Here is a 26,018-nt window from a genome sequence, read left to right as displayed (position 1 = left end):
CCAAATTTTAAGTGACAGCCATTTCTGCGAGTGCTGCTGTTTTAGAAAGCCATGCTTAAAACGCTAATGCACAACGCAGGACTGAAGCCAACCTTACACGATGCTGGCCATGCAAAGGCTGAACTCCAAAAGAGAGGCACAGCAGCAGATTTGGGTAGACAGGGGCATGTCCCCACCCTTGTTCAGGCCACCTTGCTGCCCATGAAGCCAAGCCCACAGCTCCCCGGCTTCAGTTCATCCTCAAACATTTCAGTAGTGCAGGAGAACAGTGTTAAGTATATAAAATGTATGCACAGCCTCCACAGCCACAAATTAGTTTCAACGCTGCCTACGCACTCTGCAGTCACATTCACCACTTCAGAAACACGAACACAAATTGAGCTTTTCTTGCCCCAAACGCGAGGAGAGAATTATAAATTAAATATCACCACTATAGTTAGAAAATAAGCTCTCTCTCCACTGTGGTTATAATTACAGAAGTGTCAAAACAGCTTGAGCTTCCTGGGATAAATAAGTATTATCTGCAGCAAAAACATTTAAGCAAGGCATATTCTCACCTACATTAACAGCTGGTGTAGGTCAAAAAACCCTTCCCATGAAAAGCCCACGTAAGCACATGGCATCAGCCCCAGCTCTCATCCCCGGGCTGCTCCTCCAGTGACACTCCTCAACCCATCCATTTCATACCATCACAGAACCCTTCAGGTTGGAAGAGCCCTCTGAGATCCCCAACCCACTCCCACCATGCCCACCGCTCATGTTCCTAAATGGAACCACGGGGTCGTTAGGGTTGGAAAGACCTCTCAGATCGCCCAGCCCTCACCATGCTCACTGCCCACATCCCTCAGTGCCACATCTCCACTGCTCTTGACGACCTCCGGGGATGGCAATCCCACCACCTCCTAGCTCCACTGAATCCAGACAAGTGAGTGGGTGTGTGATGGCCCCCTTCCATCTGACAGGTTTACAGTTGACTTTTTTATTTTACTTCCTCAGTATTTACATCCTGTTGGCTCCGAATGCTGAGCAGCAAGATGTGCACACCTATCCCCTCAAGGGAGGCCCAGACCCTTCTTCGGGATGCAGACCTGTGACGTGCAGTGTGCAATTTTTTCCTTTAATCAGAACTACAGCGATCACAGGTATCTCCCAGCAGCTCAGCCAAGCCACCACTCCAAGCAACATTTATCACTTCCAGTACTTCACTATTTATCAAAAGGATTCGTAGCTCAAATACACAAACAAAAATCAATCCCAAAGAAATTAAACAGAATCCCAAATGTAACAGCTGCAAGAAGTAGAGCACTAAAGACGTGAGTCTCAACGTGCGTTACTTGGGCTTCATCACGGCCACGGAAAAAGCAGGCTTACATGTCATACATGGATCTCACAGCACAGATCGGTGGCTCAGTTCTTCACAAAAATGAGAACTACATGCGAAACAAGCAGCGTTGATACAGAGATAACTGTCAAAGAACACAACTGTGAGGCAGGAACAGTCATTTCTAAGATTTGCAGGTCTTTTCCTTCTCTTTATATACTCTTGTCACCCCTCATACCTTTAATCAACATGAAACATACTGCTCATCTGAAAGCGAGCAGTTCTTTATTTGGCAGTACAGAGAGCATCACCCATACCAGAAAAGCATGGCACCACGGCAACCCATCATGCAGTGCTCAGAGCAGAGCAGGAGGCTTGGCATCCTCTAACACAGTCACCTTAATGGTGACCACACATAAATTTGTTAGCTATTTTTTTTTATTGTGAATAACTTGATAAAATTGGCAGATGTCTTCGTTTTGGAACGTTATCTGCTGGAACGCAATTAGACATTCCCCAAAGCAGGCATTGCCTACGTGCAACAGGTCCTTAATGGAAGCCTTTGCTTTCCACGTGCATGCTTATGGCAATGGGAGTGGTAAGCCTGTAATACTTTTCTGCTCCACTCTTGTTAACCAAGGGATTACAATCCATTCACTTCGCTGTTTTCCCAGCCACTTAAGCTAGAACATCCAATTCATATTTATTGAAATTCTTCAAGCCAACTCAGCAAAGCCCTTGAAATTTAAGCCCGCAGCATTTAAAATAGCTTTAAGTATTAGTTGGGGCTGTTTTAGATGCATGTTTAATATAGGCTCATCGGTAATACAATAATCCCGAATACTTAGGAGGACTTAGTGGTAGATTTGCAGAGAGTTCTCCAATATGTCCAAAAAGATCTAAAAATGTTCCATTTTGATGTCAACTCGGGAACTGTTCTTTGAAAAGAAAAAAAAAAATACTTCTTTGAAAAAAAAAACAAAACACTCAAGTGAAGTCTGAAACGTACCTCTAACACACTTGTCAAACACCCTTGGAGCCCTGAGCAGACGCAGCACAACCCAAGATCAAGACGCAGCACAACCCAAGATCACAGCAGTCATTAGGTAACTCTCCTTTACAAGTGCAGACAGGGGTTCTTCTCTATCCCTTAACAACAGGGAGCCACACAGGACTGCATACAGCAACACCAGGTAGGGTTCAGTTGTACTGACTTTGGACGAGAAAACAGAACTCTTTATCTGCTTACGTACTGGGGAACAGCCAAGGCTGAACCTCTGCAGCTGTACAACATGCACAGGTTACACAGCACTCAGTCAAACCACAGCAAAGCAAACCTGAAACACGCGGCTCTCTACTTTCAGGTATCCATTGCCAGCATGCATTTGGAGCAACTGCTTACTTTGCAATTCAGGCAACTTAATCCCTGGTTCTAATGTCATAGTAGTAATAGGCATATTTAAAATAACATGTTTGACTGAAATGATGTGTAGATAATACTTGTTGTATCCGCACAGTCAGAAAAGCCATCCCCTTTCTCAGGAAGGAAATGGAGCTTAGCTAACCAAGTGCAGTATTTCTTCCATGCATAAACAGAGGAAAGCCACTGCAGTCCTCAAACGTCAATAGTGGGAGGAAAGGAGGAGAGATCAACTCTTCATTGCAAACTCCAAGTTCTCCACCTTAGGGAAGACAGATGTATTGGACCAAAATACATCTCTCAAAACAAACAATTCTAGGATTGCAGTTACAAAGAGACATTATTATGTCTTTTCCAAATAAAGATTGTTCATTATCTCCCTGAATTCCTAGTTAATCCTGGAAATTGGATTTACACGCTACAGTAGAAGTGCAGATGATGTAGAAGGTAAAAATATTTCAATAAGCTCCCTACAACTTTAAAGTTCCTAAGAGAAAAGAAGTTTCCCCATAGATGAGAGTCCACACCTACAATTTAAAACCGGCTCATATTCACTTCATAATAATATATATTCAGAATAACTTAAGTGTGAGCAGGACACCACACAGAATCATAGGATGGCTTGGGTTGGAAGGGACTTCAAGGATCATCAAGCTCCAACCTCCCTGCCACATGCAGGGCCACCAACCTCCATATGTAATACCAGCCCAGGCTGCCCAGGACCCAATCAAACCTGGCCTTGAACACCTCCAGGGACAGGGCATTCACAGCCTCTCTGGGCAGCAGGTCTTTGAATCAGATATAAAGGGAACTGGGAAAGGGTAACAAACCTGTATAGTAGGTGTGAAGTTTGGTATCTCTGTACTTAGGAAATTTTTAATCAGGAAACTTTTGCTTTCTTGAAGAACATCACTATTGATAGATTTAGGCTTTCAACCCAAAACACTCCAGTAGTCTGCGTAAAGCCAGAGATACATTCAAACACCAACAACTCAGAGAAGCAGTGCTGTGATTTGAAGAAAAAAAAAATCACATTTAAAAGAGTAAAATATCCAAATTAAAACACTTAAGACTTAATTTGTAATAGGTAAGTTGAACAGAGTCTTCGTACATCACAGCCTGCAGATCTTCTGCCACAGCAGCAATACAGCCAACTCACTGAGAATTGTACATGGAAAAAATCACTCATCTTCCCTTCAACCAGGGCTTAATAAGGCAGCTGTCTCAAATGAGATCAAGGAGAAAAGCAGCACTGGATGCCAACCAGAGCCACTGACCACACAGACACCTGGCTCCCTGCTGGTGGAGACTGACGAGCTAACCCAGCTTTTAATTGGAAATGGTAAGGCTGCTTTGAAATTCTACATTTTGCATTTAGTGCTTCAGCAAAAGCTAAGTAAAACAGGCGTTATTAAAATGCCATATGTAATATCATATGGTATTTTCTTAAATAGTTCATTCTCTTAGCTAAAGAGGACATGAAATGTAAATTGAATGCAAAACATGCTCTGACTTAACAGCACGCTGCTTTTCTAATTATCAAATTTACATTTTTTATTTACATCTTTTTAAAGGTTTTTTCAATAGTTTTAATAATTCAGTAACTTCCTGACATATTACTAATTTTGCAGATTCTATGCATAAAGAACCAGGGAGAACTAATGCCCTGAGGAACAGCAGAGGAGCTCAGTAGTAAGAACACGTTTCTCACTCAAGAAAATGTATGGATGAATGGCCACTTCTTCCAAGGTCTTAAAATAAGAACAAAAGACTGCAAGTCAAACTTCCATTATGGAATTCAAGGTGTTCTGTTGGGTTTTTGCATGTCCCTAGAATCATAGAAACACCAAGGTTGGAAAAGACCTCCAAGACCATCCAGTCCAACCACCCACCTACCACCAATATTTCCCACTAAACCACGTCCCTCAGCACAACATCTACATGTTCCCTGAACACCTCCAGGGTTGGTGACTCCACCACTCCCTGGGAATTGCCTCACTACTCTTATGGAGAAGAAATTTTTCCTAGTGCCCAACCTGAACATCCCCTGGTGCAATTTGAAGCCTTACACACACTCAAATGGGTCAACATACAGAGCTGAAGATCAGAGCAGAATTTTTACACCTTTTAATCTTGCACTTACTAGCTTTGTAAATGTAACTAACGCCTCATTCCTTCTGTATTTTGTTGGTTATTGGGCCAACAGTGCGGAACCGTAAGCACCTTTTCAAAAGTACTAGAGAAATGGTCACTGTCATTGGGTATTAGTGACAAGAAACTTTCAGATATTTATCACATATTACTAATAACTCTTGGCTGCTGCTAGACTTCAGTTCTCTGGCTTTCCCAGCAAGGGCCCATATTTTACTTGGTTGCCATAGAGCTCTCCCAGCAGGACTCTGGAAGACACAGCTGGGCAATGGCATGAACCCGTGGCTCCCAGGCAGCAGCTGTCCCACAGCAGTGAGCCATGCTCCAGGCAGTAGTGATGCTGAGCAGCAGCCTCTGACCTTGCAGCACAAAACAGCAAGAGCTCTCACCAGGCAGGAACAACTTCATAAACCTCCAAACAGATGAAACTAAAATGCCTTTTTTTTTTGTTAGCCTTCAGTTTCCTACCTGCAAGGATGCTTCATCCCCTGTGGAAGAGGGGTAGAACGTGGGCTGATTCACTGCCACGTTTCTATGCTCTTCAATGGCAACGCCAGGCAAGGGCAGCAGAGTGCAGGTACCCAAAGGTTGCATCGCTGCATCCCCACCACAATATGTCCCAAGCACTCTCACCAGCTCAGCAGACATTTTATTACGTGAAAGAAAATCAGAATGACAGCTTCTCCTATATCTCCTGAAAACGTATAAATGTGTAAGTATGTCCTGGCACATAAACCAAGAGAATTCAAAATTAAAATTAATAATTGTAAAAAGCAACAAAAAGCCCCCAAGCAGCTGCGTTTTTGTATTGTTATGAAAGGAAAAGAACAAAATGAAGCCATATGATACCAACAGAGTAATCCAGAGAATAATTAACCATCTTATACCTGATTACATATTCCTAATGAACTGTTTTGCACATGCAGCTCTTTGCAGCAACATGCCCCTTCCATCAATCTGCCACCCAACAGCCAAACGGACAGCAAACACCCTTTGGATATGAATGTGATGGGAGCTGAGCAGATAGACGAAGAACAAAAATGAAGAAAGCTGCTTCCCTTCCATTACTGCTCATACTTGAAAGAAAAATAGAGGTCAAAGCAATTTGCTGAAGTTGGCTGAAGTGGCGCATTGTGGTTATCCAACAAACCTCGCACTGGCAGTGCAATGAGAAGAGTTAAGTTTTCCAACAGGAATCTCAACTAAATAAGGAATTAATGCTGAAAAAGCAATATTCAAACTTCAAAGCTTTTCAGAACACACTTTTTCTCGAGTTCAGGGCAACCAGAAGCATTTCAGTGACAGTGCACAAAGCACAGAAGACGAGAGCTGACCATCTGCTGGAGGATGCTCCCTTTCCACCCAAACAGGAACTGTGCTGCCAGTACCTGCTGAGACAGACACCCATCTGACCTTCCAGTCACAGGGTACAACATATGGCAATAGGGAAAAAGCCATAAAAACGTATCAAAAGCCACAAAAGGAGCTAAAGGAAAAGGAATCACCAGCACGGAAACGAAGCGAATGCCGAGTCAGCCCAAGGGAAGGCTCTGGGGCCGCTGCCCCTCTGCCAGCACACAGCAGCCAGCTGGAAATCATTGAGGTTTCCACCTGCAAGCCAAGCTGACAGCAACCACACACTTCAACACTGCCAACCCTGACAGTTAAAGCCCAATGAGCTATTTTCTAATAGCTGAAATATCTTTGCTAGCTGCTTTTATCCTTCACAGGAAGGTCTTGCTTTCCACAGTTCATGACACTTCTTCCTTCCTTTTGCTACAGTCCATTTTTTGCCTGGCCATATTGCTCTGAACAACCACCACCTCACTGGTTTCAAATATGTTTCGATGAGACTGAACTAAAGCAATGAGAAAAACCCATTTCCAACATAAGTAAACAAGAGAATGAAGAACTGGTGCAGGGTGGGATTAGGTGGTTTCTAAGATGCAGCCACAACCACACACAGTTAAGCAAAAACATGAGGACACACCAAAGGAGAAGTTCAGCACAGAACCCAGGGCAGCTCTGCTCCCTCTCACAGCTCCCCTAGCACCTCTGGGCTCCCCACTCCACAGGGCCAAAGTCAGTGCCCAAACCAGCTTGAGTGAAAACCAGCCAAATGTGCAAGAACTTCCAATGGCAGCGCTAGCAGATGAGGGCAAAGGGCTACCCTTAGCCATTATTTAGTCATGAATACAGTCCTCCTAAGTCCTTCTGAATTTTTTTCTTTTTCTAGAGGAGACAAGAGTTTGGTTGGGGCTGAGCTTCAATCAAAACACTGCAGCATAGCATTTAATTAGCAGATAATTTCAAGCAGTAAATTTCAAGCAATAAAGTAAGGATGAAAGCATCGCTTGAGATGGAAGGAAGAGGAACTGGCAGATGCATGATAACTGAGAAAACACAATGAGAAATAAATCAAGAGGTGATGAGGTGTCTCTTCCAAAGGAGAAGTGGAGGCTTGCATCCAGGAGAGCAAAGCTTTCCAGAACACCGACTGCAATGCACTGGGATATGAAACCCCGCTGCTCCCCAAGCAGACCTTGCTGCACACACTCAATTTGCACAGGTGTTCCCATTAACACAACCCCCCTCTTCTCAGTTATAGACAATGTTAATTACCAACAAAGCATGCAAAAATACAACTTGAGCTGGTATCATTCATGGAATCGCAGAATTGCGGGGGCTGGAGGAGACCTCAAGAGATCATTGAGTCCAACCAAGTACAGCAAGAGGCAGTGCCTGGTGCAAAACCCAGCTACTGCTTTCCTGTAGGTTGCCTGATGGAGCTGGAATTTTGCTGTCCTCAGTCCTGCTGCCTACAAACAAACAACCCAAACATTTGGTGTCAACAGCAGTATGCATTCAGTCATTTATTCTGCAGAGTGAAGTGATGTTTTATTACTTAGGACGTTTTAAATCTGCAATTCCTGCTGGCTTTACTGCTGATATGATATAGAATCATAATCATAGAATCATAAAAAGGCCTGGGTTGAAAAGGACCACAGTGCTCATCCAGTTCCAACCCCCTGCTATGTGCAGGGTCGCCAACCACCAGACCAGGCTGCCCAGAGCCACATCCAGCCTGGCCTTGAATGCCTCCAGGGATGGGGTGTCCACATATCCCATATATGTGTGTTTTAAGCCCCTGACAAGGCACTGAACATCCACCAACAGTCAGCATCCCAGTTTTTATAAATTCCTTTCAAGAAGTGATATTTTTAAAAACTGCTACACTCAAACACACTTACTAAGGAACAGAAGAAAAAGACTTGTCCGCGATTAATAGTACAATAACTGTAATAATACAGAACATACTCCTGGGATAGATTTATCACAAGCAAGTGCTTCTCTGAGTACTTACAGCAGAATTTGCTACAGCTCACAAAAACGTGACTTTGTAAGGATTTCTTAAAGCACTTATTTCTCTTCCTTACTCTCCAAGTTGTATTCACGATAAATAAATGTTTTTCTTTACGAAAAGGGTTAAAACAAAAGTCATTGTGTTTTCCCATCAATCCTTGACAGCTGTCTATAAAAGACAGCACTTGCAGAATATATCAACAGTGGTCCAGTTTGGAACCTTCTTGGTGTGAAATGCACAGCAAGTTGGAGAAACCAACCATTATGTTTTAAGATATTGGGCTATTTCATCCAAAAATACATTTTGGTGGAAAATCCCTGCTGGTCAAATCTGGGTCGTTACTATGGGAATACCATTTTGGACTGAAACTGTATCCTGGACCAACGATCAAAGAGAGTTGCATTTCTATTCTGGAAATAAAAAAAAAGTTTATTAATTTAAAAATAAGAATCCAGCTCTGGGACAGGACACTCAGTTCTTAGTCTGCAAGCTTTATTTTCACATAGACCATAGAATGGCTTGGGTTGGAAGGGACCTCAAGGATCATGAAGCTCCAACCTCCCTGCTGCATGCAAGGCCACCAACCTTTGTATCTCATACTAGACCAGGCTGCCCAGGGCCTCATCCAACCTGGCCTTGAACACCTCCAGGGACAGGGCACCCACAGCATCTCTGGGCAGCTGTTCCAGCACCTCACCACTCTCGTAGTAAAGAACTTCCCCCTGATATACAACCTAAATCTTCCCTCCACCAACTTAGAACCACCTCTCCTCGGCAGCAGCCGTTGAAATAACGGCATAGGGAAGTTCCTCCCATTCCAAAACCCACTGCTTTCTAAACGACAGGATTTATTTTTTTTCTCCCATGATTTTTTTTTTCCTGCCCCCATGTTTTTTATGGCCATCTCTGAAGAAAGAAGCTGGCCCAACCCATGTGCCCATCCAAGCCATCTGCTGGGTGCTGAACCATCCCGCGTCCCCAAGGCTCGGTGGCCAGCTCCTCCTTACACATTCATTTCTCTTACTTCACACAGCCCATGAAATAAAGCACGGCTTTCACACGAAGCCTCACTTTATAAGGACTGAGATGGGTCTGTATGGATTGGAATAGCGTGCTCCCATTACTTCTGACATAAAAAGAGACCGCCAGGATGACACAGCTAATTAAACAGCTACTTTTTAATAAGGCAACAATAAAACCCGCAGATGAGCTGAGATTCCCTTAGGCTACAGAAACATAAACACTTAATTTAAGTCTGTCAGATACAGAACGACCCCAAAATTACTGAAATGACACTCCTAGCTTCAGAGATGAAACAACAGCGGTCGACCTTTCTTCTTTTTATAACACTTCCTGATGAAACAGGTTTAAAACAGCATGCCAGAAACCTTCAGTATGAAAGCAGTAGCATTAACATGCAGAGGTGCTAATGTTTTACTTAGATTTCTCTTCCTTTTAATTTTCATCTTGAATTTTGAGTAATTCATTACACCGCGGTAACAAATGGGAGGCACATAACATCTCCCGTACTTCCCTTCTGGAGATCCAAAGAGTGCACAAATCTACAAACATTGCTTAGATTTCAAACTGATTTTTTTTTTAATCTTCCTTTTATTTACCTGTTTTGCAGCCAGCTCAGAACCACTTGAGAACCACCACTGCTGCCCCACGGGACCCATTTTGCCAGATCTCCTGAACGCTGCTCTGTGCGAAGCTCTTCTCTCCAAATAAACCAGCCAAAGGAAGGGCGAGCTTTTTTTATAGGCAGCACACTTGTGTAGTCCCACCCTGGCCTTGGAAATTTGGTTTCTGAATATACAGCTTGCAGCTGTAGCATGTGATAACTGTTCATCCCAGGGATTCAACGGAACAACCCGAGAGGCTGTGGCCATGCTGAACTATTCACGTTTTCCTCCTGTGACTGGAAAAGGGAATTCCAGGCAGATTGAACACTGGCTAAGGGTACAACAGACTGAAATCCCCTCTTTTTTTTTTCAGCAGAGCAGCCTGGGAATGAACACACACTGTTCTATACTGGGAATCAATGAGCTGGACTAGATGAGCCATATGGGTCCTTTCCAGTTGGGACATTCTCTCATTCCACTAATCCAATGAAGGACATCTACTTGTGATAGAGGGAAATGAGATATTCAGTATCCAGTCCTTGCTACATCCCACCCTACTTACAATCACAGGGAGAAAGGAAGGAGAAGCTGCACAACTGTTCCCAACTCCTCTTCCCTGTACCACTGCCCAGTGCTATGGGAATACCTGGCTTGGAGAACCGGGACACAACTCCCTCACATTGGGTTAGCAGCTGCTCACATTGCTCATGTGTTCCCTTCCTCCCCCTCCAATAATAATAATAATAATAATAATAACAACAACAACAATGAATTGGGATTCCTGCAATTCATCCGCTTGAGTTTAAATTCAAAAATTCTGCCCCCAGCAGCTTTATTTTTTCCATACATGTAGGAAACAACTCATTTGGAGGAAAGAGGATGGAAACGTTATGTCTGAAAAAGACAGAACAGCTGAACCTCTGTGTGTCTGAGACATAACTACCAGCTTGTCCCTATTTCACACACTCTTCAACAGCAAATTACTGGGGGTACACACACAGCACTCTGCAGTGATGGAACCAGGCTACGTTTATGAGCAGCTCTGCAGATGTGTCTGAAGCACATCCCTTTCTGTCCTATCACATTAGACATTCAGTACAGCAACCTGCCCTGTGGCATGCATATTTTGCGCTTGTGATCTTATTTTCCAGCTGAAGTCATTAATGTACAACTTAGTGCAAGTTAGCCGTCTCATAAGACATATCTTATCCTTATCAGAAGTAGCACCAGGGCAATTCTCAAAAGAAATCACACACTAAATTCTTCTCCCTTATACTCAAATACGTCACATACATTTCCTGCAAGGTCACCAAAGACCCACAGTCATTGGATGGGGAAAAGAGGCAGAACAATGGGGTTGCAACTCACTTCCAGGCTCAAGTTGTTTTTGCACCCATTTCACTCTCTTATTTTTTTCTCTGTATCACAGCAATAAGTGATTGTAAGATTTAAAATAATATTTTTAAAAAAAGTTTATAAATCTAATTACCAAGAAACGTGATAGAACCTAAGCTTGGGTCAATTTCAGGATACTTCCCATACTGGCCTTGTCATTTCTACTCTGCCAAAAAATACTTCCCTGACAAAACTCAACATACACAGTCAAAAGGCAATGGCTTCTAAGAGACCTCTTTCCTATAGGTTGGGTAGATCAACTCAGAAGGAAAGAGAAAGCATATCTGTGGCAGAACAAATCAAATTATAAACACCCTATGAAACAGAACTCTGCCATGTCTGAAAACTAGGTTTCAGTCATCCCCAAAACTGCCATAAAAGCTTTGAAACTGCATGGAAGTATGCATGAAGCAGCAAGCCCAACTCCTTGCTTCTCTGGGTCTTGTGGATGCCATGCCTTGGTCAGGTCGCTGATCCAGAAGTCTTGCTGTTCATTGCAGATGCAACAGCAAAATGGTGCTGTCACTGGCAATGCAGGTATGAGCACAGCAGGGTTGACAGAGCTACACAAAATCCTGCAATGTGCTCAAGAGTTCTATTCTATGAAGAATCTTCACTGTTTCACTGATGGACATCCTATAACTTTGTTCTCTCTCACTCACACAGATACAAAGAGAGCTTTGATTCTTCCAAGGAACCAACTAAGGCCATCAACGAAAAATAAAAACAGATCAGCTTAAGCATCTTCCTTCAAAAAAAAAAAAATTCCTATTCCACAGTATGCTAATTAATATAACAGAACCAATATTTTCATATCAAGATGAAGAACTATTCATTTTCAGCATTTTTCTAAAGAGCAGATCAATTTAAGATGCAATTACCACCAGTGCAATTATCTGGCAATTTGCTCACTAAATGACTTCCCAACAGGCATTACCTAGATAAGGCAATGCCTTCTTTAAAGTGACTTTGAGCTGCTGAAAGATGAACCTGCGGGGAATGTTTTCCAAAGAACGTTCATCTTGATTCTTCAACAACAAAGCAAAACTCCCACTTCAAGGAGTAACAAACAGAAACACAAAACGTACAGATCAGTGGCATCGGATTTTTTCCTCCTTATTGCATAAACAGCAATCACTATGAACACTGTGATGGAAAACACATCCAAGGGATCTTCTTAGAGAAGTATGCAACTGAAGTTCCTGACCACATGATGCTTTCAAGCACAGGTGAAGACCAGATAGCAGGTCACTTCCGCCCTTCAGTTTTTCTGCTTTAACTACTTACTGGTTTCACAGAGGTGTTTCACATGGAGCTGTGCTGGTATCTGGGCAATGTAATTAAAAGGAATTCTTCGATGATCTGGAAAAAGGATAACAGGGAGGTGACAAAGCCTGCAGGTTTCAAGTTTTGTCAAACTTAACATTTCCTGATCAGAACTGGGGAAAGATGATGCAACCCAATCACGCACAATGCAAGCTGGTAAAACACACAAAAAGTGACCTGTACACCCAACTGGCTATCTCCAAACCGACCATGTAGAAAAGAGCTCACAGAGATTCTGTGATCTCCCTGCCCCTGAAACAGGCTGCAGAGAACTCGGGCCTCAGGAGAAAGCCTGGAAGAACCAAAGCTTTGAGCCCTCCTGGACCCCCCAAAGCAGCAGCTCTTGGCTCAGATCCTGGGGCCAACTCACAGCACCCAGGCTCAGCATAGCACTGAATATAATTATCTGCCTATCTGTGTAGTTTCCCAATCTCCTCCTTCTATTAATATCTAAACCCACATAAATTGTGCTGACGCTTGAAGCTTGCAGAGCTTCCTCCTGTTCTGCAGAGGGAAACCCTTCTCTGCTTCAACTGAAGAAAGTCATTAATGATCCATGACTTTTAACAGTTTATGACTTTTAATCAGTGCATCCTCATTCAGATATGCAAAATACAGTACATCTACTTTTGTGGTTTCAGAAACGTAAGACAAACTGTACCAGCTTGACCAAAGCCAACCACCTATCCTTCAATACAGAAAATCCAAAACAGAGCAGAATTACATGTTAGCTATGACATACGTATCTTATTTCATTTACAAACTGGTCCTGGTTTAATGGGGGTAGGAAAAGCACTATTTTATAAATACAAATAGTGTGAAATGGGATGGATCAAGATGAGCTCTTCCCAGAGAACAGGATGGGATAACTGACCAGTATTTTCATGTGCTATCTTTTTATCGCTGAAATACAGATTTACTTCTCCATTTCTTCAAATAATTGTAAACTACAGACTGCCGTGATGCCTTTACCAAATAATAATTAGATCTGCATTACAGGAAAACCCCCCTTTCCAGGGGTAAACAGCACTCTCATTTTGCCCTCCAGACTGCTACAAGATGGATATTTTGATCATCACATAAACACAAAATTTTGCTTTCCTCTGAATCGGTAGAATTGGTTTTGATTTCCAGAAGCATACCAGCTGACAGCACAGATTAAAATAGAAGCATAGCAGTACATCCAATCCATGAAAATTAATTTAAAATAATGTATTTCTGTATGCAGAGAATGTTTTAAAGCCACACATTCCCACGGAACAGCACACACATCTGCAGTGATAAGCTAAACTACTCCATCAGTACAAACTCTGCACATAAATTATAAACATTCTCTTAGACTGGTCACAGTTATCAGCAATAACAGACCTCAGTGGGAAAGGCACTGGTGGCTCTCCAACCAAGGGATGCTGCAGCCTGGCAGGCCCCCTGCTCCATGCTGCATCCACTCACTCACAGGGGGTTTTCCTTCCACCATACAACCAGCTGCAATTTCTCTTGCACTGGACAAGCCTGGCCTGGTCTCTTCCACTGCTGCCCTATAGGCACCTGAAGGCATCTCAACCCAATCCTACAGCCACCTGTCTCTGCTCCAGCTTTTCCTCCACACCCTCACACCTGGCATTGGTTGACACCAGGAGGTTCCTCAACACCTTCCATACCCTGCACAGCAGCCCTGCCCTCCCAGCCGGGCCATCTGCCAACCTGCTGAGCTTGCACTTCACCCCATCAGCCAGGTCACCCACAGGGAGGGTGCATGTAAGCTCACAGCTGAGTATCATACAGCAGAAAGTGACATATACAGAACTTTGCTCTCCTGTTTGATCAGATTAAATGAGGAACAGCTGCTGCGCAAGTGCGATTTCAGCACTCACTCTCTGCTAGAGCGGCAGCCATCATTTCATTCTGATGCCATGTGGCTACAATGATAAGAAGATGCTATCACACAAAAGCCTGAATGATCTCTCAAAAGGCCCGGCCTCCTCCAGACATGCAGAGCATACCAAGTTCCACTACCTGCCTTCCACGAGCTTCCACAGATGTTAACTTATTTGGTAGTTTTCTTCATGACAGAATAAATAGTTTTTCTAAGGGTCTTGGCCAACATAAACAGGAAAAAGCTCTGCGTTCAGAGGTCGGGCTGTGCATGCCTTCTGTGTTTTTGATGTACAGAGGATGTTTGTGAGGATGTTTTGGATGTATACAGAATACAAAATCAAGAGGACATTAACTAACATCCAAACTCATCTACCGCATCTTAAAAAACCAGCAGAACTGCTTCCTGTTGAGTATGAAATGCTTTAAGAGCAGCATTTATTTTAGCAGACCTCAACTGCCAGCATTTTGACCATTTGCCACAAGCACTCAAGAAAGACAAGCTCAGAAATGTCACTGCATCTCAATTCAGTAGGAGCACGAGCAGCTCAACCCAGGCGTTCGCTGACAGCTGTGCAAGCACACCCATCCCAATGTGCTCTTTCCTCTCCCTGCACCTCTGGATGTGCTAACAGGGCTCTCCACCACCCTCCCCAAAAAACAGGTTTACACAGGCCACCCAGAGGCTTCCCCTAAGCACACCAACCCACCTGAAATCAATTAATTAACTGCAAGCACTAAAAGAAACACTACAAATGCTTTTAAAATTGACCACAAAAGCTGACCGTGGCAGAGGGCAGCTGATTTCTGTGGCTGAGTCTTCCTCAGACAGGGAGAGGCTGGTTTTTGAGGCGAAACAGCCTGCTAATGTGGGCTCTGTGAGACACTGATAAGGCTGTCCTCGTGGTCTGTGCTCTGTACTGGCATTTCATAGAATCATAGAATGACCTGGGTTGAAAAGGACCACAGTGCTCATCCAGTTCCAACCCCCTGCTATGTGCAGAGTCGCCAACCAGCAGACCAGGCTGCCCAGAGCCACATCCAGCCTGGCCTTGTAATGCCTCCAGGGATGGGGCACCCATAGCATCCACAACCCCCTTGGGCAACCTGTTCCAGTGCATCACCACACTCTGTGTGAATTCTGTCTACACCTTTTGTCTTGAAGCAGCACATGAGGACGTTACAGTTCATCTCTCCATTCCAGCTTCCAGCACTGTGACCTCCCTGCAGCCAAAGCAAGAAGGGCTCGTTCTGATTTCAAACAGAGCAACAATCTGCACATTTACATAACTCCATTCAGTCCTTTCTCTAACATCTGTGCCTCAGCAGAACAATGAAACATAGTAGATGCAATACAGATGGCAGGCAAAGTCCTTTAAAACACACAATTTGTATGGTTTCACCCAAAATGCATAAGCTGGCACTAAGTCTGTCACCTTAACACCCCCAAGTTTCACAAGGAATCACTCTGCAGAACGTCTCTTGGCCTCAGATGAATGCAATCCCAAAGAAGTCATTTATTATAACCTGTTTACAATGCAACAGAGCACAGCAGTTTCACAAGACAGCCACAACCACCTTTTGTAACTCAGTCAGATGTTTAACTCAAGGTTAAATCGAGTCAACTAAACACAAGAAAAAAAGAAATGAAAGTCTTTCTTGACCTTCACTGAACAGCTTTCCTATTGCCTAATCTACGTCTGTAGGAACCCAAGGAGCATCAGGCCCACCTCAGTGAGCTGTTTCATCTCAGAAATCAGCCAATCCCTGCCAAAACGAAAAGACTCAGCCATCAGAAATTGGAAAAGAAAGAGGGAGAGCAGGACCCATACCTGCCCTCAGGGGGCACTTCGCCTTATGATGACTTTCACCACTGTCTCCCCAAATAGCAGACTTCAGACCTTCAGTCACTTTTACTGACCAGGAGAAGTGGTTCTATCAGAAAACAACACGAAGGCTTCATGGTTTTGACTGCAGAGCGACAGATGGATGAGAGGGTTGGGAAATAATGGCAGACAAAACACAAACGACAACAAAAAGCCCATAATTCTCGAATCACTCAACTGTTAGGAAGGGAAGTCCTGGAAGCCAAAGTGCTCTGGTCACTGGGATCACTCCGTCCTCACCATGCAACTGTGGCCTCCACCAGCAGTGCCTCTGCCACGTCCAGGATCGTACCTGCTATACACAGCAAACGGACACTTGCATCAGACTCTTAATGCTACCCACCAAATAGCTTCTGGGAGCTTGGAACAGTGGTGTAACTTAAGCAAAAGAGAAAAACCTCCTGGAAGTGCTGAGCGCAGCCCTCTCCTCATCTGCCAGATCCTGGGAAAGTTCCTCCTGAATAACTCCTCCATACAAACGAACACTGCGGCATTCATTTAGAAAACAAAAAACGCTTTATAAGAAAATATGCTGCTCACAATTCGGGTGTAATATCCTCAAACAACGGCGTAATGTTAAAAGTGGCATTTTGCTTACCCTAACTTGAGCAGTGAAATTTCTCGCTCTCTACAAACCAGCAGCATCCTCCAGTTTTCCTCTACTGCAGGAGACTCAGTTCTTCAAGACCCATTATTATTAATAAAGACATCTACGTCGCTTTTAATGACTTTATTCTATTTTTCCACTTTAACTACTGCATCTCAAAGTCCTCGTACAGTTAAGAGAATGTGCACAATCGTATTGAGCAATGCATCACAAACTTCTGCCTCCAGCAAACCGCAGCTCCACTATGAAATGTCACCATGTTCATTTACAGCTGTCTGAACTCAGCAACACAAGAAGTCCCACCATCTCTGCCATTGCAGCCTTTGCTTCTTCCAACACAATGAACGAACCCACAACAAGCTCTTCTGCTGTCCATGAGGATTCCATGGGTGCCTTGCGTTTCTGCCAGTGCCCAGTTTAATACACTGCTTTATTGCATTTTGTTTGGGATTCTCTGCAACAGATGCATTTCATTTCATAAGGTACTTTCATGACTTTTTCCTCCAACTTAGTGAAGCTGCTAAAATTAAGCTGTTTAAATACATAATTTGGATAAAATACTTAACAGAAGGTCAATGCTTACATTTTGGACTGTGGTCTCTGAGATCAAATGTGGTGCTATAAGGCTTGTGCTATAAAGGGGAACTGAGGTTCTAATAGAAGTACTAATAGAAAACAGGAAGGTAAAACTCATTTTCATCCTTCACTTCAACGTGGAACCTCAGCACTGCATGAATATGCATTTTGCATTTTCTGTATATAATCACAAGTTTGTAAGGTGCCTTGGGACTTTTGAAGAAGGCATAGAATAAATGAAAATCACTTTAATTAAAAGCAAATTAAAGGGCCTCCTAATCCAAGCAGCAGCACCAAGTCCACTGAGACTTTTTCAGAATATAGATCCTGGAAATTACATTGCTTATAACCCTCCCTACTTCCAGCCTCCTTCCCTCACTTCCCCCTAAAGAGGCTCTCAGTCTGTAGGAGATCAGGTTTATTATGAAAATTCTGCTCTAGTTTCTAAAAAAAGGTTTTGCTCCAGTTTCTGAGTGGCCAGAAGCATCAGCATCCACATGGAGCAAATAAAAATAAAGAAATGAAAGAGGGAATGTTTTTCCCAGTACAAGGGGAAAAAAAAAAAAGAGACAGGATCTTATTTTATACTTCTTAAAAGTCATTTCAGCACTGACTTTAAAAGATGGAGTTCTCTCCCTTGAGAGAAGGCTCTTTAAATACAGCTCAAAAACAAAACAAACAAACCATACACTAATATGCTATCACAGCAATGACCTCATGCTAGCAATCACACGTTAGAAGAACGTGCAGATTTGAAACAGATATGATAACGGTACACTCCTTTGCTATTCCGAGAGCAGGAAGGCATTACCCATTAAGTAGAATCACCAAGGTTGGAAAAGTCCTCCAAGACCCAACCATCCACCCATCACCAATATTTCCCACTAAATCACATCCCTGCTCTGGCTGGCAGCGCTATTTCTGACACAAGCCAGGATGCCACGGGCCTTCGTGGCCACCTGGGCACACTGCTGGCTCATGTTCAGCCAAGCACAGAGCAATGACCCCAGGCCCGTTCCCTCTACACTGTCTTCCACCCACTCTGCTCCAAGGCAGTGGAGTTGCCTGGGGTTGCTGTGGCCAAAGTGCTTCTTCTGTGCTGTACTGTATTTCTGGCGTAGATCAGGGAAGTTGAAGTCCCCCATGAGGACAAGGGCTGGCGACCGCGCAACTTCTGCCAGCTGCTCATAGAACACCTCATCTGTCTCCTCATCCTGGTTAGGCAGTCTATAACAGACCCCCAACAGGATGTCTGCCTTGTCGGCCCTTCCCCAATCCTTACCCACAGAGATTCAATGTTCTCATCCCCAGCCACAAGCACAATAACATCAAAACACTCTCTAACATAGAGAGCCACACCACCACTTCTCCTTCCTTACCTATCCTTTCTCACAGGGCTCACAGCCATCCACTGCAGCACTCCAGTTGTGGGAGTGATCCCACCATATTTCTGTGATGACAACTACTTCATAGTTTGACTGCTGCACAATGGCCTCCAGCTCCTCCTGTTTGCTGCCCATGCTGCATGCATTGGTGTAAATGCGCTTCAGCTGAGCCAATGCCTCATGCCTCACCCCAATTCCATCATCATTCCCCTAGGCTCATCTCTAGCAGGCCTGGTTTTATCCCCTTCCCACCTCATATCCAGTTTAAAGCCCTCTCCACAAGCCCTGCCAGCTCCTGGGCTAGGATCCATTTCCCCCTCTGAGACAGGTGAGACCCATCAGCAGCCATCAGGCCAGGTGCCAAACTGCCCCATGGTCAAACAAACCCAAACTCTTGCAATTGCACCAGCCTCTCAGCCACATGGTTATGAGCTGGGTTTTCCTGCTCTTAACTCTCACAGGTCTCTGGCTCACCCCTACTTCTCCTGATGAATGAAAGAATGAATTTACAAATGCTACTGAAAGGGAATGGAAATCTAAAATCAGCAATGTTATCTTCATTCCTATCTGAAAGGCATTTTACACACATTTATGCCATTAAGCTATTAAGTGCCTCCATTAAGAGAAAAGTATAAATACATCCCAACCTTAAGGAAAAAATGGAACATCTAAGAACTAATGAAGAATAAAAAAAAAAAAAAAGAAAAGGAAGTGGGCAAAGTGCCCAGAGAAACACTGCTTTGATTCTGACACATGGGAATAAATGGCAGAGATATTCAGCTAACCCTTCTTAATCAAAACATCTCCCATCTCGTGTGCAAATTTCAACAGCTGAGAAAGCATCCTACTCAATCTCCCTAACCTGGTGTCAGCATGTTTTATGTAAATACCAGCTAACGAGGGGTGTGTGTTTGAGGCAAACGTTTTTGGGTTCCACTTTGTAAGTTTGGGGTTTGCCCCAACTGGAGGAAAAAGAGGACTGCTGAACATCACAACAGGAGGCAGACACAGAGGATGCAGGACATTTCCCCTATTTTTTTAAGCAGACCAGAAGATTTACTTGCTATCGAAGAGTTTTAAGCAGTTATTTAGGAAATGAACAGGAGGAAGGCTTGATGACTAAGCCCCGCATCAATATGCAGCAATGTATGTCTCGAAAACAGCTTTGTCCAGAAATAACGCTAGCGTCTGAGAACAGAATGGATCACTATGATCATGATAACATCCCCATGGGGCTGCACAAGAGCACACTCTCAAACAGGGCAATCAATGAGAAACAAGTAGCTGAAGGTGTAGGTTTGGCTTATTGAGCACCACCAGCTCTGAGTGCTCCAAAGACAGGACAGGTGGCACCTCGGACCACTGCCCGGGGAAAGGGCAGCTCCTGCACAGCCATCCCTGCTCCTACAGACATGCAGCTCCCCAGCATATGTTCCACACTGACTCGGCAATAAGGCTATTACTCTTATTGTTCAGTTCCTCCACTTTTGTCTTTGCATGGCATCCTTAAGACGTGACCACCAGCTGTGATGCGGCCATCTAAAGCAGCGTACGGCCACAGGGGATCTGCTTTCCCAAGCTATGCTGAAAGGAAGCCCAGCTCACAGCACTGGGAAAACAAGCATGCAGCATGTAAATGAACACCAAAAGCATGACAAACAAATGTCCGAGACCAAATGTGAAAAAGGAGGCTTGAAAAGTACTGGGAAATAAGACGGTGCTTCTGGATGTCACACTGGGGTTCAGGCAATGTGATTCATTTTCTGGGTTCATCAACTCCTTTTTTACTTTTTTATTTTTATTCCATAGATCCACTAAACCACCAAGTGCTTCATAGCCCGGGTACACACATGAGCTTCAGTTTGGACAGAAAACAAGAGATAACCACCTCAGCCACACCGCACCACACTACTGCTTGTGCTGGCACTGCTCTTTGCTGTAAACCAGCCCAAGGAACCATCCAGGTTACAAAGCAGGACAATACGAAAGCAGGATCCTTCCAGAAGGAAGCACTTCCCTGATGTGACTCACAGCCCAGAAACAACAATGTTATACATCATCAGTGAGTGGCAGCCCAGGGGCATCCATCAGCAGCTGGGATAGGCAGAAACCCAGTCACAAACTTACGCTCAAAGATGACATTCGTAGAACCACGACATTCTTCATTCGAAATGACAGAACAGGAATACTCTTAGTTCATTTACTTCAGCCTTTGTTTGCCTTCTTTATTTAGTTTATAACTTTTCCTGTCCAAAAACTCCTTCACATAAGAGCTTCCTGGAGGCAAAAGCAAAGACAAACAGAATGGACTCGTCTGTGGGAAGCAAATCCCCAGCTGAGCTGTGCAAACACAGCCTCCACTCACAGGTCCTGCAGTCACTGCAAGTCGTGCTCAGGTAGATGCTGAATCATTGCCGCAGAGCACAGCACTTACTGGCAGTGGCAGAAACCCCCGTGCTAACAGAGACCCATCCCAAAGCACTGCTGCTCCTGGAAGCAGAGCCGTGCTGCCAGATCGCTGATAGGAGTTAACAACTTACTTCCTTCCATTCCCTCTTCCACCGCCCATTTAATTCCACTCTACTTCACCAACTTGACAAATTGCACTAAATATTGTCTAAAGAACACGTCTGTTCCACTAGAGTGCCTCAGAAACACTATTCCAAATGCGACAGCACAAGCCAAGGGATGATTATTTCTATTTTTCTTCTCCTCTGAAATCCAGATAAGTACAACATGGCAATGGAGACAGTCTGCAGAGCTCCTGTTGCTGAGGCACTGCGTCTTATCAGAACAGGATGCTCACAATTGCACACCTCAGCAGCAGGGAATGTTTAAATATCACCTTTATCTTCCTTTTAGCAAAGCTTTTTTGAAATTCCAACGTCAATAATTAAGATTCAGATAATAACAGTGTGGAGTGGATAGCTGCACTGACAACATCACAGCCCAGGAGATAGGACTTTTCCCCTCCTAAATTGCCACTTTTCATTATAACAGAGCCTTGACGTAAAGCTAACCTAAGGCCTTTTTTCCATTTAAGAACAAATGCACTGAGAGCAGTTTCTCTGCCTTAGGACAGAAACTTCAACTTCAGGTGCTGCCCCAGCAGGAGAGGACCTTCCCCTGGAGGCCCTGTGCACCCACCCCAGAGCTGCAGGAATGCTTCAAAGAGCAGAAGACGGTTTCATGCTTGTTTTCTGTCACACTGAGGGGATAAATAAAAGCTATTGCCCTCAGGGAGCATTTCATGTTTGCATTTATACAGTTTCCTTGGCTCTGGGCAGCCTGGTCTGGTGGTTGGCAACCCTGCACATAGCAGGGGGTTGAAACAAGATGACCACTGTGTTCCTTTTCAACCCAGGCCACTCTATGGTTCAAACATGCTAGATAGGTCCTGCAGGAACCTGACCTTTTTGCTTGGCTGCTGGCATCCCGAGGCCTTCTTGCAGAAGCTCAGAACTGCTATTTGCTTCACGCAGGCGATAAGAAACAAAGACTGGCATACATTTCAGTTACTTGAGTTCTCCTTCCGTACAGTTATCCAAAGAGCAACAGTGAACACTGTTCCTCCTTAAGCATTACGACCAGTTCCAAAAGCAGGTCAGATGTTTGTGTTTGAAGCTTGGACAAACAAGTAGAAATCCAGATGCAAAACAAAAACCACCGGTGGGAGAGCAAAATGAAAAGAGATAAACCTCCTTTCAACAACAAGAGATTGCATATGGAACCTTGCTGCTCTGCAAACTTTGAGGTTGGAGTTATACAGCTCCAAGCCAAAACACACAATAAATACACACATGGGACCTCCAGGAGTTGCTGGTGGCTGAGGACAATGATGGGTACTCTGACTCGTCCAGAGTCCCAGAGCTTTCAGTGCGTACGTTGTACAAATTTCTTCAGAGTGAAGTCTACAGGACTGGTTTTTTGTTTGACTGTTCAAGTCAAGAGGCCTTATATGGCTCTCCAAGGCTTTTATGAATACACCAACGCATGAGTGACTACATCAAATGCATCAGATGTTTCCGAACTTTCCTTATTCTTGGAGGGTGGGGGTTTGAGATGACAGATTAGAAGACTCTGCACAGGCTCTCCTGCTCCTCATTTCCTTCACTCCTTAAGCAGCAGATCAATACATCCAACCACTAGCAGAAGCCATCTACCCCAATTGAATCACAGTGGTAAAAAGAGAAAAACCCTCAGAACAACACCCCAGGGGCTCCAAACTGAATTGATGGCACAAAGGCTGGACGCTGAGGACAATTAGCAAGCCAAACCCCATTAATTATTACAATTTTTTATGTTCTTTTGAGACGTTGTGCAAAACATCTGAGTCCCTCTTCTGATGGCAGTAAGTACACCTGTGTATTTAACAAAGTGCAGCTGCAGCAAGTTTGCTTTCTCTCTCATTCCTTCTGCACTTACTGTCAAGGCCAGGACCTTCCTGCAGCTCTCGTGCAAAGCCTATGCTTGCTAACAAGATTGCTTCAGCTACGTGGCAAATTGTGCATACGACCCTGAGAAAGGATGTCGTCATTTCCTATGTGACAACCATCCTTGTCCTTCTGGCACTCGAGCTACATACACATACCTTTGTTACCACACTTTCTGCTGCACTCAAAACTGATGAAAGCTCCAGCACGAGCTGACCCCACCGGGCTGCAACACCAACAGCAAGGTAGCAGGAAACAACACTTTTAAAATATACCTTTTATATATATATGGAATAATTCCATATAGTATTATCTAAGGGTAGAAGGAGAAGCAGTCTGGATGCAATTCCCTGGACCATGAGGTAGTCCCACTGCAATGCAAAACTATCAAGCCTCCTCATTCATTCAGGTGCAAGTGGAAGATTTGAAACTGGTTTTGATAAGCTTTATCTTATCTGCTCAGAACTCCTGGGCTGACACTGAGGACACTCTGAGCAAGATCTATCATCTAATGCCAGGCTCCTGTAATGCCGCTTATTTGCAGAACTTATTTTCCTTTCTCACCTTCTGTTTTACCTTCTGGCAGGACATGAAATCAACATTAGTTGCTTTGATCCACGTTGAGAACTAAGCTCTCGTTTGGAATTTTCCTTTCCTGCTCAGGATATCAGGTCAGAAATAGTAAAAGCTCTTTCCAAAATAAAACCCAGTGCTGAAGTCCCAGAGGGCCAATACCAATATCCCTCCCCATTGTCCTGACTCCGTGTGCTTGGAAACAAAGAACACAAACGATTCTGGCACTCAAACTTTATAAACAAATGTGAGGCAATGCCTCACATGTCCATTACTACTACAGGAAGACACAACAACACAAACCTCTCCCATACCTGCTTGCACACCTCGGAAAACAAGCAGACCAAAACCAACTGCAGCTGCCGGGCAATGCAGAAGCAAAAGGGGCTGTGGGGATTCGGTACAGAGAAATCTCTTGTTTGGGGTCCAGCAGCTCTGGGGAATCCCTGCCACAAACACCATCCATGCTCAATCACTTTGCTTAGCCATAATTAAATAGTCTTTAAAGAAAAAAAAACCTTTTAAGAACCCACTGGTTACCATCTCAATAAGCAGCAAACAAACTTTACTGCAAACAACTACCACCACTTACTATCCTGGCACATCAGACTGAATTTGATTATGTATTTACCACAAATTAAATTATTTTAACGACACAGTATTTCACAAATTCATGTTACCAAACAACACGCATTGCAATTAACAGTTTCAGTACTTAAAAACCGATCAAAGAACAGATATGTGATGCAAATGTTTGCATGTCTCCAAGGAGACCCAAAAATCTAGGAAACCCAATGGGAAAAAGAGCCTGTGAGCTTAATCAGATTTCCATGAGAGTTCTTTAACAGAGTTAAAGATTACAGAAATATCTCTGTGGTCTCTGAGTTTTGTTTCCATCTGGAAAAGATCAGAATCTATTAAATACTTTGGTAAGCACATCAGCTATTGTCCAACTGGGCAATCTGACCTAGCACTCAATCTAGCTGTCAACCACCTTGCCTTTGGCAGGGGGTGGAACTTGGTGATCCTTGAGGCCCTTCCAACGCCTGTGACATTTCTGACTACTCATTTTAGACACCAAAACTAGCCCAAAAAGTTCCCTTTCCTATCTACTCGTGGTCACGATTGTATTTTGAAACTGCATTTATATTCATAGGATGGCTTGGGTTGGAAGGGACCTCAAGGATCATCAAGCTCCAACCCCTCTGCTGCAAGCAGGGCCACCACCCTCCTTATCTGATACTAGACCGGGCTGCCCAGGGCCCCATCCAACCATATACAATACAGTATTAAAAAAAAGAAATAAAGGACAACTACTTCAGAGAAAGCATTGCTTCCTCCCAACCTAATGATTCTTTAAAGAATAAATAATAATGGTTGTAAAAAAAAAAAAAAAAAAAAAAAAACACTTGCTGTTGGATATATGTAAAGGACAGCCATAAGGCAAGGACAGTGCTGAGCTGCTGTCACCTGCCCATGGCACAGGGCAGAGGGGACGTCCCCGCACTGCTGCCTGGCTGCAGCAGGATGAAGCAAAGTGCCGCCATGCATGGCCATTTTCCTCCAGCTTTGTTGTTTCTGTCCCAGAGGAAGATCCCAGGCTCTATGCACACAGATTGCTGCCAGCCCCCTGCATGGTGCCCTGAATAGCCCCAGTATCAGGCGCTGTGTGAACAACGGGGTTTTGTGGTCCCGTGCTCGGGGCTGAGCACCAGCCTGCTGCATGGCCACAGATGTGCTTCCGTCACCTCTGCTTTCATCCACCCAGATAAACACAACAATTCTTGGAACAATTCGGCTTTCTTCGCTCTTGCCTGTCTGTATTCCTCAGCAACCTGCAATCACAACCATTGCAGCCATGGAGAGCCACACAGCAAAGCACCAGCAGGGAACTTTCTCACATCAGTTCTTTTATACATTTACATTTGCAAGGTGGTCTCTGGATCCCGATCTTTCAACGCCAAATGCTGAACCAGGAAGGCCCACTACAAACCACTCCTGCTGCAGTATTTTCTTCCCCAGCTGTTTTTACTGAAGCCGTGTGATGCTGGCCCAGCACTGAGGCCTTTAACTACTGCAGG

The 26,018-nt window shown here is 44.1% G+C and overlaps 1 protein-coding gene across 8 annotated transcripts in view; it reads right to left on the bottom strand.

Annotated features, from left to right (window-relative positions):
* Nucleotides 1-26,018, bottom strand: part of PTPRE (protein tyrosine phosphatase, receptor type E) — an 82,143-nt gene that overhangs the window by 47,827 nt on the left and 8,298 nt on the right. Inside the window, exons 1-2 of one of the 8 annotated variants that reach the window (XM_046943135.1) lie at nt 16,542-23,347; nt 12,564-12,638 (exon numbers count right to left, since the gene is read on the bottom strand). The exons of 6 other annotated variants lie outside the window; for them this stretch is intronic. The gene's annotated coding sequence lies outside the window, so the exon portion shown is untranslated. Of the gene's footprint in view, nt 1-12,563; nt 12,639-16,541; nt 23,348-26,018 lie in introns of those variants that run through there. One more of the 8 variants, XM_046943134.1, reaches the window with a different exon arrangement.

This window comes from Gallus gallus, chromosome 6, assembly GCF_016699485.2.
Source record: "Gallus gallus isolate bGalGal1 chromosome 6, bGalGal1.mat.broiler.GRCg7b, whole genome shotgun sequence".
In the NCBI taxonomy this organism is placed as follows: Eukaryota; Metazoa; Chordata; class Aves; order Galliformes; family Phasianidae; genus Gallus; species Gallus gallus.
Note: the sequence above shows the minus strand (reverse complement) of the source record. Positions and strands in the feature narration are given on the sequence as shown.